Consider the following 22,148-nt stretch of genomic DNA (forward strand, 5'->3'; position numbering starts at 1 on the left):
GGTACTAAGGCGACTGATGAATATTTTTATGAATAATATACATAAATACTTAGAATATACATATAAACACCCAGACACTGAAAAACATTCATGCTCATCACACAAACATTTTCCATTTGTGGGAATCGAACCCACGGCCTTGGGCTCAGAAAGCAGGGTTGCTGCAAACTGGGCCAATCGGCCGTCAAATATCGCTTTCTTTGCGACGCAGACGCATAAATGTATTGCAAAAGTATTGAGTTGGCCTTATTTTTCGTAAAAGAGTTTAAACGTTATATTTGGTATACACACATTTATTTATTGTATAAAAATGTCACGGAACACTTCAACTTCAAGCCGGAAAAATAAGATCTTTCCAACTCTACTTCAAACTATGCTATGCTGCTAATAATGCGAAAATAGGTACGGTCAGATTATAATATATTCCTCGGTGATCAATTTGATGACCAAAATTCTCTCATCTTCGCAATGCATTAATTTATAGTTGTTTCAACTATCAGTAAGATCCTTCTTTCTTATTGAATTGAATCTTAATTTTCGAGATATGAGCAACATTACTTGCTCATAACTCGAAAGTGAGTGAGGATTGGTACTGTCTGATAACGTTACTACGGGGTTAATCCCCCGATGCTTTTAATTATCATTTAATCAGAGATATGCATTGCATAAAAATCATTGTGTTGTGTTTTATTTCATTGTCTTGTCCGAATCACTGCAAGCACTATATTTATCATTAAATACTTGTATTATTTTGATTATGAATATAAAGTATTATTTACATAACCGTTTTATTTAACGTCTTTCTTAGAGCTATCAAAAAGCCGTGGTGAAGTAGTGTCTGATTTTATATTGATATATCTTTCAGTCGCCTTCCTATATACAATATACAAAAAAAACATGTTGATCCTGGGCGTCTGGCAGTAAATGAAGGAAAAGTTAATTTGATACAGTGATTACACCTTTATTATTGATATGTCTCATGTGATAACGGATGATAATATTTTTATTCATTACATTTGCTTTTTGAATAGCGAATTGATTGTCCATGCGGAAGACATGTCGGTATTTTGTATTTAAGAAAACCGTAAAGTGATTCGTAAATTGTGATACATGAGTATTTTATATGAACTTGTTTTGAATATTTTGTCAAAATGACGGAACCAATTACGGACAAAAAAGAGACTATGGAAGAAATTGTGAATAGAAAGAATCTTGGTGAAAAAAAGTACCATTCGGAAACGTCCTTGCAGAAATTTGGCGATGAAAATGAGGAACAAGATCAAGATATCGCTAAGGACCCAGGAGTATGTATACTAATATTTTTATATTCATATATAGAAAACATTTATTAATATACAAAGGTACTAAATTGTAACTCCCATAGGTATCCAAGACGTACCTTTGTTTTGTTTTCTAAATCATTCAAGAATAATTCTACAAAATATGTAGGTACCATTAAACATTAAACTTACCAGTTTAATGTTTCCGTATCTCTATTAAAATACTACTAGACATAAACCACCTTTCAGATATACATCTCTTTTAAGTTTTTCTTTTTTAAAACCTAGACTAGACTGGTACGGCGTGTAGCTCGCCGTCCAATCCAGTTATAGGATATTTACGTTAGGGATTTTGTCCACTGTGGAGCTTGCCATTTACAAGTGCACCTAGTTTATTGGTGCACATTTCACAGTTTTGCGCATAGCCTAAATTTTTGCACTGTCGGAAAAATAAAGTCTAATTCAGATGCATCGAAAAGAACACTCTATAATATAATATATTTCAACTTCATACTTGAAAAATCTTTAACGAATAATTCCGGTTAAAAACAAATTTTTAGCAAATTTCCGATCGTTAAAAATAAAACGTACGATTGCCTGACTTAAAAAGGCGTGAATAATTAATTTATGCTTCATTGTTGTAGGGTATAGTCGGATTTAATAAATATCTTTTATTTGAAAACGTACATATATACATATATCAGTAATTAAGCCTTCCCTCCTGCATAAGTAACAAATATTAATATTATTAACGAGAAAGTTAAGTCATTATATTAGTGATATAGACAGGAAATGTTGAAACTCATGTGGTTTCAACAATGTTGAGATAGACAAGGCTGAAAATTAGAAGACAGTGAACGCCTATATTCACAAGTATATGCATTCGAATGTCAGTGCACATTCCAAACTATTGGAACTATTGCACATTCAGTGGCGTGCACAGGGTCTTCGGCCAGGGTATGCATAAAGCAGATATATAGCGTAAAATAGAAATATTCCCCTCCAATACGAGCTATATAAAATAATTTGGGTATGCAGTGCTTTTGTGCATGTATGAAATGCACGCCACTGTGCACATTACACTGTAAGACTTCATAGTATAGTTTGTGAATTTAATTGCTAGCTTGATTGTTATCCTGTGAAAGTTTTTCATTAATCGAGGTAAAATGTTTGCAAAGTAAAGTTAGGTTTTAGTACTATATATTGTAGGAAATTCAACTCTTTACTTGGTCTTTAGACTTATTATGGTTCAAAGAGGCTAAAGCCATGGAATTCTAACCTTCATTATACTAACGAAAATTCATTTAAGTTTCTTTGTGTCGCTATACGTATCCAAACAACCCGTCACATGCTTCAAATCCGTTTGCTTTGCTTTTAAATGGGCATAGGCTGGGGATTATGATGTCACTATACTCGAGTTCCACTTTACACTACCAAGACGTGTAATATCATATAGGGTGTATCTAAGTACTGGTGCTATTCTTTTCCTATCCCTATCTGCTGATTTAATTTAGTATTAAAGCTGCTATCTGAGGATTCTAGATCAGATTTATTATTAACTTCGGTTGTTGGATAGAACATTATATTGCAACTAAACTCTTAATAATTTCGTGACGTCAGGTGCTTAATACAGCGGTGAGCAGGCTAGCTTCAGCAGATGATTCGCTGGAGCGGCGGAGGACTATGTCACAGCCAGGGCCAGGAGCTGGCAGTTTAATCACCGCCACAGCTGGGCGCACGCGTCGGAGACCACCCCGCAATGTCATGTATGCTGCTGACCTTGAAAGAACTGTGAGTCAAAAAAAACATCTCCATACTAACAACACTATTAACTTTTTTGTTTATGAAAGGTATAAATGATTTTTATGCTCTTCCGCTTCTTTTGACGAATGACAATTTCTGGATTTAATTAGTAGAAAAATTGTATGGAATTCCTGTAGCACCGATACGCCACAAATTAACACAATGACAAAATTGGACAAATAAAGTCCATTTAATAAATAGTAGTAGTTGGGTATATAGAGATCGTTAGAGATATCTATGCACCTGCGTTCTGAAATCTAGTTGCACTCGACTTTTTATTCTTGACTTTTTTTTAATACAATATCAATAACATTCATTACAAGAAGTCTTAACTTAATTGAAGCTAGTTGTAATTAAAAGAGCTATTAAACCAAATTAAAATAATTTAATTGTGAGTCAGAAATTGCAAAAATTAAATTCGGAGAAATCTTTATTAGAGAAACACTGCCTCTTCATTGTAGAACTGCAGTTTGTGGATTTCAAGTCACAAATTATATTTTGCCAAACTAATAGTTAGCTTGAAAAGTATCATTATATAAAAAAATTTAATGTATCATATTTAAGAACAACTTCCAGAACAATGGTGTCTTTTCTTTGATCAGACGTTGTTGGTATACTTATTTTGCCTTAATGTGGTTTCTCATCCGTGCCTGGCAGTTTTGGACCTAGACACTAGCAAATAAGTCCAAACTCCAGAGTGATGTCATAATTGATTGATTACCACTGAATTCGTTGATTTTATAGAATTCCTTATTTTTAATGCATATCTGCTTATAAGGATTAAAGTCATGATATAATAAATAGATAATCGTCATAACTTTCCAAAACTAATTTGATATCAATTTTATTTTTGCCGTTAAAGAAACCAAAACAAAGGGCAATGTTGCCAATTTCTCAGTTCCTGGCTTCATAGATATGAGAACAAAATGATTTGAGATTGTGATCTTCTTGAGGCATATTATGTATAATAGTCTGTCATTATAATGTTAAGCATATGCTTTATAACTCAATAACAAAAAAATATCATTAAATATTCTTGATAGAAAATCAAATAGCTCTATTAAACGATAAAATCTATAGATACATGTAATTAATTTGATAGTTGTAGTACTGTTAAGCGGAACTGTATGTGTAAAGTATGTAACTAATCAAAGTCATGAATAAAATCAAAATTGTATTTGATTTTAAAATTAGATTTTTAGCAACTAGCCCTTGTTGTAAAGGAACAGAAGTGGAAACTCTGATTGGATGATATGCAGCGGGGAATCAGGATTAACTGTATATAAATTAAATATATATTCTAATGATTAAAGTTAATATAGAAAAGCGGATAGACTTTAAAATTATAGAGACGACACGTATAAAGTGTTACAATTTCAAATACTGACGTTGTATCTTCAACGATTCCTTCAACATAGTATCGATTGGAAATATCTCTTCGCATCCAGAACGCGTGATTGGCTCGGCACTTTAATTTTTTTGTCCAAGAAAAACAGCTTAAAAACCAACATCCGTGTTTATCAAACAGACCGATCATGACATATAGAAAGCAAAAATAAACACATAGCCCCTAGGAAAAGGTTCTCAGAAAATACTGGAGCCAGTCAAACGGGTTATTGCTGAGAACAACTAACGAAAGTGAATTGGAAAAACAAACTAAAGATTAGGATGAGTATAACGAGCATAATTATCATTGAATATACCCATTTCAACAATACTTCTTTAAGATCTCAATATAAAAAATAAGACCTAATGAAGTACTATTAATTAACTCATCGGCCATAAATATTGTGTAATCATTACATCAATACAATTCAGAAACTTACTTAGATAAGTGGCATGATTGAAATATAATTTCACTCATAATAATTAATTATTGATGAAACCATATAATAATAAACCTAGCAGAATTTATATGGATTAAAAGATTACTACATGATATCTGGAATAAACATTATTATCCGTTTTACATACCATAAAGGTGATTTCTTCTGGTTTTTTTTTAATAATCAAATTCTAATATTATCACAGCTTAATTGTGATACGAAATCAGTTTTGAGTGATACATTGATTTTTAATTTGCAGTTTTAGGAATGAATGGATTCAGTTTTACGTACGTTCGTATTATCCTTATAGAAATAGTTGCCTTATCATACGCTCTAATTATTTGGGAGCAGTACATATAAAAATCTTACATCACTAGAATGACCAATATTAAATAAATTGTCTCTTAAACCTATTTAATTAGTTTTTGCTTTATTAATTTAACTACGTACACACTACAAACGACTCGCACTTGACCGATATGGTACTAAATATTCTCAAATTTAGTCTCGGAAATATACTTGATGTTTTTACTCATTAATTACGATAAGATATTATCCATAACAACAATGACTGGAATGTATACTCGTATTAACAAATAGTTTAACAACTTTACAGATTTACATTTACATGAGAGCAGGTAGGGTAAACCTGGAAAGGTAGTATCAAATTCTCATGACTCATTCTACTTTCTAAGAAGAAATTAATTTAGTTATATTAATAAAAATAGCATCGTAATTTTAATCAACAATCAGTGCTGTTGGAATAAAATAAACTTAACGGGCTGTTAAACAAATAATTAGAGTCAAATTATTATATGCTATATTATGCGTTGCTGTAACTGAATTAAGAATGGTTATTAATTATGACCACCGTTGCGGATATAACATTTTTACTCTGTTTGCGATTGGATCTTATTCATCATCATCATCGACATATCAACCTGTTACTGGCCTAATACATGGCACGCGTCCCCTCCCACAATGAGAAGGGGTAAAAGCCAGGGCGTAAGGGGTAATTTCCAACACGCCTTGAATTAAGAAATTCATCATTTGTATAGTTACCTTGCTGTAATAAATGTATTTTAATTTGTGAACATTATGGAAAACTCTCAGGTATGCAGATTTCCTCACGATGTTTTCCTTCACCGTGTAAGCAAGTGATATTTCAATTGCTTCAATGGTACATAACTTAGAAAAGTAAGAGGTGCGTGCTGAGATTCAAACTCGGTCCCCCGAAAGTGACGTCGAAGTCCTACCCACTGGGCTATCAACGCTACGATCTTATTGTTAACTGTTAATTAAGGTGATTACGTAAGTCAACGACAAATCCTTAGTCATTAATTATTGTGATTAGATATCCACTTGATACTTCGGGTGCCGTGACGTCAACTATAAGACTAACATTCCAAAGATAAATAATTAACATTTTTGATTAATTTACGGCGAACAACGAGAAGATCAACTTAACAATACATAAAAGGATTCAATACATACAAGCCAGAGCCCGGATTCGATATATTTACTTTATTCGATTTTTCTACAGTTTACTATCCGCTTTAATATTTGTTAGGTGTATTTTGTCCCAAAGCAAGCATCTAAGAAAACCTTAACTAACCATAATTTAACTTTCTTTCGGTCGCGATAACTTTATTGTCAGTTATAAGAATTTATCGCGCTTTGAAGGACTTCATCGATGTAAATGCAGTACTTACTACGTGAACCCCATTTAGTGAACCACTTCATCGATGTAAATGCAGTACTTACTACGTGAACCCCATTTAGTGAACCGGTGAACTTGAAATGAACGGCCGGAAGAAATGATTGTATTGCCTCCTATGATATGATGCATCGATGCATATGACAAGAACAAATATCGAAGTAACACCCAACTTAATTGTAGCTCTATGGTAAATATTAAGTTACGTATGAAGTAGCATCTCTCACGCGTAATTTGTTTTGTTGAATGCTTCAACTACTGCAGGTTTCGGGTAATATCGCGTAAATTTTCTTATGTTTGGCGCATTGTTAACATTACCACTTTAATGCAACTCAAGTAGATTACTCTAAAGAGGTAAGTACACCCATCTATGTTTCTATTAAAAGTTACACTTAATAATTGCATTCAGCGCTCTTTTTTGTTCGTATTTTCGCTAAAGCAAATGTACCGTCAGATCTGGACGCACATTTGTATCAGTTTAGAACATCTTTTTTTTATTCGATATGACACTATCACCTTACAACAATCTTACCTGAAAATTTAAGAACCTGGAAGTTATTCAGTTTTAACGCGGATTCGTGTTGAAAGTCTAAATCACTCCGAGAAAACGCTATTTGTGTGTAATTTTGATTGCATATACCTATTATACTCGTAAGAACGATGCAAGTTTTTTTATGTTCCTACTTAGTTTAAAAGTTTTAGAAAACGAGTCTTTAGTCACGAGTTACTCATTAATTACTTAAATTCTATCAATTATAATTATATATACTATAAACTATAATTTTGTATACAATGGTACCCAATAGTTATTGCAAATCATCATTGTCATAATCACCGGGTCTTCTCCTCCGAAGTCCTAGTATTCCAGCTTTATTTTAAAATTATCTCTGCACAGAGTTATCAATATTTATATGATACTAGCGTACCCAGCCCGCTTCGCCGGGCTAGATTTTGCTTTATTTTATTTAAACAATAAACTTAAATCATTACATTTTTTATTTAAGTCTCATAATATATTAAATCATTTATTTCTCTCCGTATTCATTCTCTTCTATTCTCTTCTCGAGCGGGTGAAGATCATTATCTACACCCATGTATACCCAACAATAGAATATCATCATAGTAAATAAAAGCTGTATTTGACAGTTCAAATATAGGAGTGCTCCGGTCGTCACCAAACTTTATAGGATTACTCGCCAGGTCAATCCCAAGATTCCTTGAAAGTTTCATTGAAATCGGTCCAGCCGTTTCAGAGCCTATACGGAACACACCCACACACTTTCTCTTTTATATATATAGATAGATAGTTACCGGCTTAATCTAGATACTACTTTCTTTTATTGACGTGGTTGCGCAATTACTTCAGCGTCCTGAGCGCAATGGTTCCGGGTTCGATATCTAACAAAGGCAATTTGGGCAGGTATTTTGTAATTATGAATTTTCTTGGATCTAGGAGGAGGCTACAAACGACTAGACGATTTCAAATTTTGGTTCCTATATACAATGTGTAACCGAATTACCATGTAAAAATATCAAATCAAAAGTAGCATATTTATTTTTCCATTTAAACTAATTAAGAACATTCTAAGTGTTTACTTATGACAGCGCTATTGAAGATAAAAGACCGACACGCGCATAGTATCTACGCTATGCGACACGTATCAAATAAAGTGACAGAATTAATTTGATTGTAATTTTGCATGTGATGTTTCGGCTGTATCTGATTTCTTTCAGTGAAAACTACGGCAGTGGTTTACTCAAAAACTACAAGCGTTTCGGTTTCACATATAAATCTCAGAGTAAATAATGTATCTCTAAAGCCGGTGGAGTTATATTTTGTTTTTCATTTACACGTTCTATATATCCGCCTTACGCTAACAGGTTAAAGTGCATTATCACCTACCTAGTGGAATACCGAAAAATCACGACTGTAACAAATATGAAAAAAAAACCTAAAAATTTTACCTCCTTCTTATACAGACGTGTAAAACACTACCTAAGCAATATTTAAGTATCCTGACAAAAATATTTGCAGCTTGTTTTTGTGCCCTGCTTTCAAAGTAAATTTATTTTAAGCTCCGTCGGTAGTTTAAACACTGAATTCATATACATGGAGGCAATGGGCTGTAATGATTTTTCCACGAGGATCGTATGGACATGCCATAGTGGATACGATTTTCTGTAGAGTGAAACTCGGATTCCAAAATTACTTAACTACGCTAACAAATACAATAATGTGGTAAGTTCTTCAAAACAGCGTTTTCATTGTATTGATACTAACATATTTTTGTTATAAACATAATCTAAATAAATAAAATTTAAACTCCGTATGTTAGTTATAGACCTATGGATTATTTGATATTTTTATATTTCGGTATAAAAGAGTGTACCGATAATATCTACTTTTCATCCATAAGTTCTCGCGAGAATAATTGTTATATTATGTTTACATCATAATTGCAAAACTAATGTGATTCGAACACGTATCATTCCTTAATAGGCTTTTAATAATGAAAGTAGAAACGGTAAAAAAGTTGCCAATAAGTTTGTTTTTAAGCTTTTTACCAGATAAGTTAATTAATCCTAAGATTTGGTTTAAAAATTAGAGATGGTTAGGCCTGGAATGATGGTTAGGCATAATCGATTTTTTTATTTCAATCAATAGTTTGTGAAAAATGCACTCCTAAAGTCTTTGTACAAAGAATATCTCTATTGTTTCTCACAATATGGTGGAAAATTACACGAAAATTATTATCAATTATGACGGTGGATTATTTTTGTCATGAGGAAACAAATATACCGAACAATGAAAAGCGTGGGCCAAAGTTTGATTACGCGTGTCCACTTAACATCTTTTATTAAAATAATATTGAACCACCTCAAACCGTATATTGTATGAAGTAAAAATAAAAGGCAATAGATTGTCCGTAAAAGGCCAGGTTCAGTTCCATCGCATCAAGCGAGCGCGGGCCGTGTTTGTGAGGCGGGGACTCTCGCGCAGCGAACTGTAAACCTTTTGAGTCCAGCCGTCCGCGAGCCACCCTCCAAACACCCTCTACCACCCCCACCCAGCTGTAAATACCGACTGCGGACACACCGTGCCGCCCCAACGCCTCGCCTAATGAAAATTCAATCTCTTTACTTTTTTTTTACACAGCTAACCGGCTTCGTCATAAATGGTCAATAGAAATATTCATTAACAGCTCCAGCGGGTGGATTCACCTATCAAAATGTAATTGAGTATCACGATAAGCGGTGGTTAATCGTTTCTTTTTAATCGTTCATTAATTTTATTATGTCTTATTTCACGTGATTTACGACTGGATTGCTGAAACGAGTATATACGTAGTAAAGCTGACTTCGTTTACACATTGTTCTGGGTTTAATCAGATTGAGTGTTTCTAACCATTATAATTATTTGATGCAGCGATTCCACTGTAGAGCTTATATCTGCTACTGATACACGTACTGTTCATGTCTATTTTTAGCTTTAGTTATATGGGTAAAATAAAGTTACGATTAGCGAAAAGGTAGGTTCTTATCTACTTTAAAGGTGGATGTAAATAACGTAATTGAAAACTGTATTTTATTATCATAATAAAAGATAATTTCGTCGAACTCTGATAGAGGTTTGAAATCAGATTTAAACAAGAAGTCAATAACTAAGCCAGAAAAATTATGAAGAATTTGTTTTTTCTGTCTGATCTGCGGTAATTATCGGATTTATACCACAAATCTATACTACCAGTAACAATAATTTTGCAATAAAGTACATTTTATAGAACAGAAAAAAAAGTATCCAAGCAAGATGCGTGTTTTTGCAAATTTTAGGTTTTCTCGATGTCGATGGCCTAATTACTAAGTCATAAGAATGGCGAGAAAGAAAATTAGGAAACCCTGGAATATTTTAAGGTACTTAAAAGTATTTATTGCAAATTCAATTTAGTGTAACTAATTTGAAAAATCCAGTGAAATGTTCACCGTTAAGCTGAAAATGCCTAATTTAATAAAAAACCACCCTTCGGATTAACACTGTAGGTTATACATATATAAACCCGAAAACACTCTCCTTTTATGCACCCGGAAAAAAAACCCAACTTGAATAACTTTGCTTACATAAAACAATGCTACTTTGCAGCGTTTTACTAATGTACGGCAATTTTTTTGTTGAATATAGCCGAAAAATTTGTTTCGAGAACGTGGATCCACGTAATGGGATTATAGCGAAATACTGGGTGGTGTCGATCGAGAGAAACAAGCGACTAATGAAGTTATTAATCCGGTTTTGCCCGGCTCTCGGTGTTCGATGTTCACGCAATTTTTTTAGCACAGCTTTACGGTAGGAATCTGAACAGGACGCTTATTTGCTTCGCGAATTCAAATCGTATAACACACAAATCCCTACCGCAATGGCGCCGATTCTTTTGTACACAAATCTAAGTCTCTAAGCTTAACGAAATTGACAGCTCATAAAGTACTATCCGTTTGGAAAAGGTTAGCACTATTTTTTCACGCTTTATATCAGCTTCACCTATATGTATGTTCGTAACCGACTCATTTGGACTTGATTTTGACCCTCTTCAAACAGTCTGATTTCGTTCAAACTTGGAGATATATTGAGAACCGATGACAATACACTAATTGGATAAGATTATTCCATTTTTCAATCTGCAAAATAAGATTTTAGTTAATTAATATAATTTTCAACAGCACTCGATAAGGTAGGAAAGATGTTAATTTTCATTTCCTACCATTATCTTTAGCCAATTAATCTAATATGAACAAGTTTGATGGTGAATGGTTAACTTTGCTATAATAAAAATAGTAGTTTAAGACAAAACTAAAAATTACGCTTTCATAAATAACTAAACTAAAAGGTAGAAATTAGTTTGGCTTTTTATACCAAGCGTGTTTTTTAGTTTTTTCAACTAGTAATTTTTAGACATTTCAATTTAGTTTAGTTTATTGTATATAACACAATTATTGGCAAAAATATATAACGACAAAGATGATTGTTCTTGCGAAAAGAAGTCGCAAAATTCACGTAACTAATGCATGATATAAATTAGTGTTTATGATTTAGTAGTAACGAGATTGTTGTAATGAAGTGCCTGCAAGTATTGTGAATAGTAATACCTATCATTGATATAGGCTAACATTTTAAGAGTTATATATATATAGCATCAACACATTACACATATTTTATTTTTATTTATCATTATTTCATGATCAATTATAATTAAATGTTTTCTATAGCTTTTATTCGATAGGACAATGTACCTACGCTTTTAAAAATACATCTATGTGTAATGCAATGTTCCTAGCAAATATAATTATTCTGAGAGTGGAAAAAGAATCAATCTTGAACATGTCTATTACATGCAAAATACTTTCTGAGCGAGCGAGCCTAAAATTAACGTCACAAATTAGTAAGAGTTCAATGCTTGATTAGAAAGAATGACGTGTCAATTGATTGAATATGTTACCTACTCTTTGTAATAATGTTTTTTTTGTAGGACTCTACGGAGAGACTGCCGAAGTTCATCTTAAGTAATAGTAGGGAGGAATACTATCCTCCTACTCCATTAGGTAAGTAACACTTCCAGAACCATTATATTGCATAATTATAATATACAAGATTTATGCCAGAAGAGTAAATTTAATTCGCAAAGTCGTAGTTGCAAAGATGCCAATTTGAGTCATCATAATCAAATATCGATTTAAATAATTCAAATGAACAAAATGTATTTTGTAATATTTACACATATTTATAAATTTTGTTATTAATCGAAGGCCGAAGCTAATTTCCTTCTAAGCTACCAGCGTATTGTATGGTGGGAGGCTTCGGCAGTGGCTACTTACCACTCTACAAACAAGGACTTCCGGTTATTCCCATAAAATGCAGAAACCTATTAGTGGTATGGGTTTAATATACCTGCTATACTATCTCTAACTAGACTCTATTATCTCTAAAAACCAGATGAAATTGCTGTCAAGGGCTAACTTGTAGTGGAATAAAAACTCCGTTATCATTTGCAGCCTATCAACGTCACCTACAAGCCGTGTCTCTCATAGGAAAACGGTTGTAGAGCATAAAACCACCATTCTACTCCTATGCGGGTGGAAATTCCAATTCAATCTAGTGTTCCGGTATAGGTTCATATGAAACCGTATGTAAGCGTTAGGCGTAGGCATAGAATGTTTTAATATACAATGAGGTGAGATAGGGATTAACTTGTCATGTATTAAAAAAATATCTTGAAGACCGAGGGGTCTTCGCTGACCCTTAAGCTGTCTGAAATAAACATTTTAAAAGCACATTGTACAATACAATTAATTATGTAATAATATTTTTTTCCTCATCGTTAAAGCTTACGAAAATACACCAAGTCCACTTTCGTACAATGGAAATGGAAATATGTATGGAAACTTCAGAAATGGAGACATCAAATCTCTGAGTAAGTACATCTTCCTTTTGTTTCAAGTTATAGAACAATAACGTACAAAACATCTCAAGTTTTAAATTTTTTTTTTTGCCAATTTTCTGTTGTAGGTAGGTGTTATATATTTTTTTTATATAATTATTATTTTAGTGTACACTATACTTGATTGAAAAAGTGTCTCATTGTAATATGGACCTTTGAAAAGTAGATCGAAACTGCAATATTTCCTACTAGATGGCGCTACACTCCATATTAGACTGATAAATAGGGCATAACATATTAATTTCTTAATAAATTAATAGTTTTAAACTATTAATTTATTAAGAAAGTATAAAACACGCTTGCTATAAAGAATTAACCTAATTTCTTCCTTTTTGCTTAGTTTATTTATAAGAGCGTGTTTTGTTAGTTTTTCTTAAAGTACTATTTTTATGAGAGCAAAATTAATCGGTAACCATCAAATTTATTAATATTAGAGAAATCGGCTAAAGATTATGGTTGGAAAATAAAATTAACATCGCACCTTCCTTATTGACTATAGATGAAATTTATATAAATTAACCAAAATCAATGCAATAGAAATGTCAGTGGGTGAAAGCATTCTTTCAGAAAATCTGATAAATTTCAAGTTTTTTTGTGCTTGCTTCAATCGCGCGCTTTCCGCTCTAATTTATTTTTACGACTCAAGACACACACCTCTGGAAAAATTTATGCCGATTCCAATAACAGCTGCTGCATCAATTGACTGTGATTTTGGTCGTGTAGAACGAGAGGTCCCTAAAACCCAAGTTTTTTTCTAGATAGTTATCGCATGAATACGCCAATTGAGATGCGTGGCGGAACAACCCCGCGCAAGAGGTCAGTGGCAACAATGGATGCTCAATCCATTCGGTCCGTAGAGACTCAAGCGCCGCCATCTACGAGTCCGGAGGAAAATGCTCGCCTTACGGTGTGAGTACTATCACATCTCGTAAATAATAAATACTCATGCTGTTCCATGCTGCAACAAGCGTACCCATTTTTAGCACCTACTCGTGGTACAAGTGTTGACAAGGAAGAAATCGTAACAATGAATAAACGATTTATTTTAATTTGATAATCCATTGATCTAGTGTCTTTTTTTTATCTCTGATTGATCGGTCTCAATTTGTTATTCGACTATTAGATACGCCTAAATGGATAGAAAAGTTAATTTGAAATTTTTTTTTTATTAATTCAATTTTTTTTCAAATTTTCTTTATTCATGTAGGCCTATCACAGGCACTTATGAAGCGTTCATACATAATTGTTTACAATTTAATACACCAGAACATAAAAAAACATCTTGTTTGAGAGATCGCCGAACGATACCCCGCCTGGATAGTTAAATTCTGGGTAAAGCTTAGAACCTTGACAGACAAATAGACAGACGATCTAAATCTACCAAAATAAGCTTATCTTAATTATTTAGTCTGATACTCAACATCGCGCTGATACGTGGCGTTGTTTCGGAAGTCATAAATTTTATATAAATAGAAATTATATATATACTTTCAATAGATCTACTAATAATATCTAATTTAGATTTAATGTTTCAGGAAATACCTCACTCTGATGTTAAGTTGTATGTACGCAGTACTATTGGTGACACTTGGTTTCATAGTCTACCTCACGGATCCATTTCTCCGAGATTTATCAACTTCTCCGGTAAATAAATTAACTATAAATTTAAAATTTACTTTTAACATAGTGTACCTACATTATTATACTAGTCAAGCTCTTTCAATTCATACACATATGGAGAAAATTTTGAAAATTTACTTAAATAAAATATTTAAATAATCTAATCCAAAAAAATATTTAATCCGTTATTTTGTGGCGGCGGCCATCTTGCACGGATTTTCATCAAGAATAGTTAAGAACAATCCCGACTAATTAATTCACTATTAAAAAAATACAAAATCAAAATGAGTTCAAGCGTTCGGGAAATACGAAGCTCCAGACACACAAACACGGCAAAATTGTAGCACCCCATCGTCATCATTTGCGACGGGGGTGAATAAAATCGTAACTTACTTATCTCCTATTTGACATTAAGGTACTATCTACAGAAGATTAAAGCATTAAACCCTTTAATATGTTTCAGATTTTCTCGCTGGTTCTCCTGGGAATCGGATTTCTCTATCATGTCTACTTAGTGGCAGACATAACTAGATACAAAAAGTTAGCGGTGAAAAACCAAAAAATTAAAGGACTTCATAATAAACACCTCCAAGATTTTTTTAGAAAACAAGAGGTAAAAGTTTCCGAAACATTTTTTTAAATCGAATTCTTGATTTTGTAACGTAGATTAGTAGTATACAGTCGTATTCTTAAGTAATCAAAAAATAAAAAAATACTAAATATAAAATAAAATAAGACGACTTCAATTCAGATAGTCACGCGTGTGATAAGTGATTATCACAGTCGTGACTGTCGATATTAATTAGAGGGTTACGCTCCTGACCTGATAAACAAATGTCAGGAAAAAAACTGTACCCCAGATTACATACTCGTATATGGCATCACTTTTTTAACTTGGCATTTACCTTTTTTTGTAATGATGTTAATATCCATTTTTCGTTATATCAAACTAATAATAATTGTTATTAGCACTGAACCTATTTATTAAATTATCTTCAAAAGATACTCTAACTTTTGGGTACAATTGGAAGTACCAGATTTTAATAACAATTTTTTTACAGGAAGAATATGGCTACAGTCCCGGTGAACGTACTCCTGACAGTGCGGCTTCACAGGCATTTCCCTCAGCGGCACTGCTTCCCATGAATCATGACTATTGCTTCAGCCATGGACGGCATTCGGGCAGTTTTTATTTGAAGCTAGGCGCTGCTGGTAAAATATTTTTATTATTAAGATAAAGCGACTTCCACAAGCTTCATATAGTTGTTTGGCATAGTAATTTTATGCAGAATATAACTGCTCGTTGACGTAGTGGTGGTTAAGCGCCGGATTTCTTGTCAGTCGTGTCGTTCCGCCCCATCGGACCATGAGACTGAGAAAATATAGAGTGCACCAGTGTTTGCACAAACACTTGTATCTCCCACGTAGTTAGAAAATCTCTCTGGATAATGATAATTGTGGCTGAAATCGGTTAGGGAAACATGTTAGGTTAAACCCATTAGAGGTGTGAAAAGGATACTAAAAGGCCCCATTTTGAGCTTTTCGAGATAAAGTTCAATGAGAATAGGGTATCTAATATCACATGGTAAATTTTACTGAAATTAAGATAAGTTGCCTATGTATCAGTATAAAAAGGGCGTTTTATTACTGCTAATCTGAGTTTGGATTTTCTCAGATAAGTATTTGATTCTTTGGCTCATCGATAAAGCATTTTTGGATAGTTATTTAACCTGGTGCCCTTCAATTGATCGACTTTAAAATCTCTAACAGATCAAGAAATGCGGTTATCTACTTAAAAAAATACAATTAATGCTATAATCCCCAACGACAAGACAAAGCTGGTCGGTATAATTTAAAATGTATTCGTTGTTTACCCGCAACCATGCTGCCAATTCTACGCAAATGAAGCTTTAATTATTAAATAACAATATATATGTTGGGTGTTTATTTGCACGAAGCTTAAAATTATTTGATACCAAAAGAATAATAACAAATAAACGTTTAGCTAAAACTATTTATAGCTACTGTTATCACTGTGACTAATAACATAATCAGTGAATGAATACGACGTCGCAATAAAACCGTGTTTGTTTTCCAGGTTTTGCACTAGGTCACTTAATCCACTCGGTCCTGCAGATAACCGTCCAAGTTGGCTATCTAGTAGACGATGATATTAACAATGATGAGTGCATAGATTATCCACAGTTTGCGTTGGATATCGCTAGTCCGCTGTATTGTTTTATACAGCTTTACTTCATCTTCAAATATTCCAATGTCCACATATTAAAAGCACAGGTTTGTATTTTAAAACACAGTTCATATCAATACGATTTACGATCTAAAATTTACAAAACGTCATGATTTCTAATCTAATTATAAATGTCGTCATTATTTTACGACACAGTTTAGACTATTTTTACGTTATAATATAATTAAGTCTACGACCCTATGTAAATTTGTAACTTGGTACGTTAAGGTTTATAAACCAAGGTAAAAAAGTTATACTTATTTTCCAACAGGGTTTAGCCCATTTTGGGTTCATGCACATGATCGGCAGTAGTTTGTGCTTCTGGGTTTACAACATTGTTCGGGAGACGGTCCTTGCTTTGACTATATATGCTGGTATTTTATATGGAAACAGGACGGTACAAGAAGAGCCTATGGAACGAGCATATTTTGGTAACGCACTTTTTATTTTTTGTCGACCGAACCGATTAGATTTTTGTTGACCTCCTTGGAGCATTTGCCACTTGCGACCACTGGCCTTCAGTTCTAGGCCCTGGGTTTGATTGCCCGCACAGGCAACTAACGACCTTTGGACGACCTCCCTGCCGCTGCAGTGAGCGATGTGGTCTTATTATAACTTGGAATTGATGTATTCCGACAATGTAATTGCCTTACCCCTAAAAGGTTAACCTTTTTTTCGGTACCATCATAGACTGCATTATCACATACCAACAGGCCAACTTGTAATGCAATTTAAAACTCATTTTAACTTTAATAATTTTAGATCAACAGCCTACTCTTGATATAAGCATTCTCCATAACGAGAACTGTACAGGTTCAAAGGCTATAACTGCGATTATTGAAAACTTTTCCCCCTACCTGTACCCGTTCGGTGTGGAATACAATATCCTTATTGGTACGTCTTTTATCACCTTTTAAATTATACTTAAGAGTATGTAACTATTTTAAGAATTACAACATAAAGATTATAGTATTAAGATATAAATATATTTTAATAAAATAACTTTAGCCGGATTTATTACGTTAATACGAATTTTATACGAATACCTTTCCCTATTTGTTAAACCAACACGACGTAAGCAAACAATTTACGTTATGGAAACTATGTATGGTTTATACACTAGTCCTGAAAATTAGACTAGATTGGTATTACTCTTGACACAGAAATCAAACAACCTGAAAGAAAGAAACGTGTTAAAACTTAGTTCTTTGTCTGTTTTTGTTCTTAGCGTTCAAACGACTGGGCTATTTCATTTCATTTTTACTATTTGAGTTGTGAGCCGCGATTGATTTCAGTCATTTTATTTCATTCATATCTACTCTTTACTTTCACACCACTAAAAGTTAAAGAAATATAAGATAACTATTAAAAAATAGATTTTTGTTTTTATTTTCACTAAATAGTAAGTAATAAAAAGACTGTTTCATTATCAGACAAGTTAGAGAAAATTGACAGAAACTTTATTGCTTTGGTGTTTTGATCAATGTGTTTAAAAGCCATCAGAGAGCGCTGTTTACGTGTTTCGTGGATATTAAGTACAACTTCATTCATTTGATAAATACATTGCAGTTGCCGTTTACTATATAATTTGGAGTCATATTGGAATATGCGATAACGATGATTCTGACAGCAGTTCCGGTTCGGGCGATAACCAAACTATTTGCAAGTAAGTTTCAAATAATAATAAAGGTGAAAGGCCGCGTCTTGAATTTCTTCTTCATCATCGTTATTATCAATCATACTTAACCACTACAATTAACATGTCTGCTCCCAGAAGGAGCAGGGTTTTGGTCGAAGTCCATCACACTGTGCAAATGCTAATTGGTAGACATCATTCGCCTTTAAGAACATTATGAGAACTTTCAGGCATGCCGGTTTCCTCACGTTCTTTTTCTTGCCCGTTCAATCTAATGATATCAGGCAATCTAATGATGCCTAGAGAGCATTTAATTGCAAAAAAGCAAGGTAGCTTTTTACATCGAGCTGCCTGGCAAGATGAAGTTTTAAACCTAATTATGGTTAATTAATAACCTAATATATAATAATGTAACAATAATAATTAAATGTAGTATAACAATCATCATCGTCATGCGTCAAGTAGTCTTATACTTGCAAATTCAAAATTTTTGTATGCACCTACAGAATACCTACAGCAAGCGAAGAGAACGATTACACAAGTAACATTGTGATCCATGCGGACTGTCACGCTTCTAATAAGGGCCTGTTCCTCGGACTTATTCTTACTGTCGCAGTCGCCGGGTTGCTTATACTTGGATTTGTGTTTAGCAGCGTTGGGAAGTGAGTATATTTTATAACGAGTATCTTTAACCCGCGAAATTATCCGCGTTGGTTGCAGTTTTAATAAAAATCCCTTAACAGTGCTCTTTTTCCTAGGATAAAACACCTATGTTTATGTCTATGTTTATGTATTGTCCCTCTCCAGAATGCCAGCTAATCTCAATGCAAATTTGCTCCAAAATTTAGAGCCAGGTTTAGCTGTGAAGCTGTGCATAAATAACAAAAGCTTCTTTTGAAAACCAACTTTGAGTCAAATTATAGTGCAGCTGTCGAGGTGATCATAGGTAACAAACATACACACTTTCGCATTCATAACATCAGTAAGCATTTTGATTCGCTAATAGGCAAATACCCTCATTAAATCATGAAAATATACTAAATAAATATAAATATACTACGACAATACACACATCGCAATACACGCAATTCATGAATATTTTTATGAATAATATACATCAATACTTATATAAACACCCAGACACTGAAAAACATTCATGTTCATCACACGAATATATTCCAGTAGCGGGAATCGAACCCACGGTTAATTGGACTCAGAAAGCAGGGTTGCTGACCACTGCGCCAATCGTCCGTCACATACATGAAAGTTCTAGATCTATCGTCACAAATACAGCAATGCCGGTGTAAATTGCGAAGCATCTTTAAGGTCCATTTAGACATAACAGGATTAGAGCAGGGAAGCGTAAAACCGTACGGGGGCGTGCTGTCAGTTATTTGTGTTCACATATAAGGGGGTTGCGAGTATCTCATTGATCTTATGGTTAGCATGATGTACTACAAATCCTGACGTTAAATTAAATCTAGCCAAGAAATATTAGGTAGGTATAACGTTTTACTGTCAAGAAATGAACACAGCGTAGTTTAAGGAAAATTTTTTTAAAAAGCAAACACTGCTCAAAGCAAGCTCCGGATTTATGTGGTACCTACCGCATACCACTTTTACTCATTATGTCTGGATATAACATTGTTTAATAGCACATTATCCATGCAGTAACATAAAAAACTCAAGTGTAGCAAGTACATGTGTGCAAGTCGACACAAAACCAATACAGAAACTAATTAGAAGAGATTCAATTTAAAAAAAACACAGAGCCATCATCGTCATCATATAGACAACAGCCCTAATAAACAGGAAATGATAGTTTCATGGTGTAGTTACGAAACGTGTGTATGTTTGTATTTCATATGTGTGCATTTACGAGATTCCAATTTAAGATAGGTGGTCTGTAACTTCTAGATCGCAGACTTCAATACACAAACTCGAAAACATTGCATGCTAATAGAATGGAAATTATTAATTTTCATTCAATTCCAACATCATTTGATGTGTCAAGAATGTACAAAAATCGCTACATTTTAGAGCAATTCGTGAACATATGCATATAATATTATTAACAAAATTATAAAGGATGTTTTATTTACAAGACTTTTAATATTTGGACGCTTTTGTAATAAATTTTAATTGTTGCAGTGAATACCTGGAACTGGGCTATTTTCTTAACTCCTGCACAAAATTAGGGCTACACATAATCATGCTTTTCGCTGTTGTAATTGCTTACAACCAGACAAGGAAGCTTGACATCAACGAACACCCAGTATCACTCCTTGATGATATTCTTCTGTTCATATGTTTGCCGGCTTTCTTCATGGAGACAGTTTTTTCACTGATTGCCACCATCAACATATTGAATATCATCAAATCGATTGACGTCCTTGTCATGGTAAGCATTTTTTGTTAATGCCCTAAACGACAATTTACGTATTTTTTTTATACATTACATATAATTTATAATTATAACTAGATGTGCCCTGCGGCTTCGCCCGTGTAATTTTGGGAGGCAGCGTACTGCTACATAGTCTACACCTACAGTCATATATGAGATTTTTAGATTTTTTCACAAACATTTTTTTATCTTACGTAATTTTAGCTTTTCAATGAAAAGTATACCTACTATATTATTTCCAATACTTCCAAGAATATGCAATAAAAGTTTCATGAAGATCAGTTCAGTAGTTTTCGCGTGAAAGCGTAACAAACAAACTTACACTCACATTTATAATATTAGTAGGGATTACTTGTGGTTGCTGTCCGAGACATTGAGCGCGTTTTTTTCGCTTTTTTAAAATACCGCTGCACTATCCTGAGTTTTTGTGACATAAAGTGTCCTATCTCCAAGGTCATCTTTATCTGGAGAGTTTTATATATATATAAACAATATTTCATAAGGTTGAGCAGTTAAGGCGTTAAAGTGTAACAAACAAACTCATTTTCGTATTTATATTAGTTAGGAAGCTGTGGTAATTCGATGCATTAACTGATAAAGCTGAAGCTACTATTTATCTTCTAATAACTAAATTCACCCTCAGGCTATCCAAATCATCGCTCAAACAACTCTGCTCGTCGACGGCCTTCGACGTTGCAGTAACAGCCGCAAGTTACGTCGATCGAAGCCGGGCAGAGAAGTACTTATGTTTCTGCTCATCGGCAACGTCGCGATGTGGCTTTTGTACACATTCTCCTACAAAGCGCCAGACAGCCTTGACGAAAGATACGAATTCTATGGCAAAGTATTATGGAGTATTCTTGGTCACATTTGCTTGCCGCTGATCATGTTCTACAGATTCCACTCCAGCGTGTGCTTTGCTGATATCTGGGGCGCGGCTTATAAACCTGGTTCCGAACATTAGTGTGTTCAAAAAGACATCAGATTGGTTGTCATTCATCAATAGCCTATAGCCTATACCAGTCCCCTGCTGGATTGAAGGCCTATCCAACAGACGGGATGGTGATCGCATTAGATGGTAGTACTGAGGACGCCGCTCCGTTCTCTTATATCTATTATATTGTGTTTT

At 33.7% G+C, this 22,148-nt stretch overlaps 1 pseudogene; it reads left to right on the forward strand.

Moving 5' to 3' along the window:
• Window positions 1-1,151: 1,151 nt before the first annotated feature.
• LOC120624080 lies at window positions 1,152-21,983 on the forward strand (annotated as a pseudogene).
• The last annotated feature ends 165 nt before the right edge of the window (window positions 21,984-22,148 follow it).

The sequence above is a fragment of the Pararge aegeria genome, chromosome 5 (genome assembly GCF_905163445.1).
Source record: "Pararge aegeria chromosome 5, ilParAegt1.1, whole genome shotgun sequence".
In the NCBI taxonomy this organism is placed as follows: Eukaryota; Metazoa; Arthropoda; class Insecta; order Lepidoptera; family Nymphalidae; genus Pararge; species Pararge aegeria.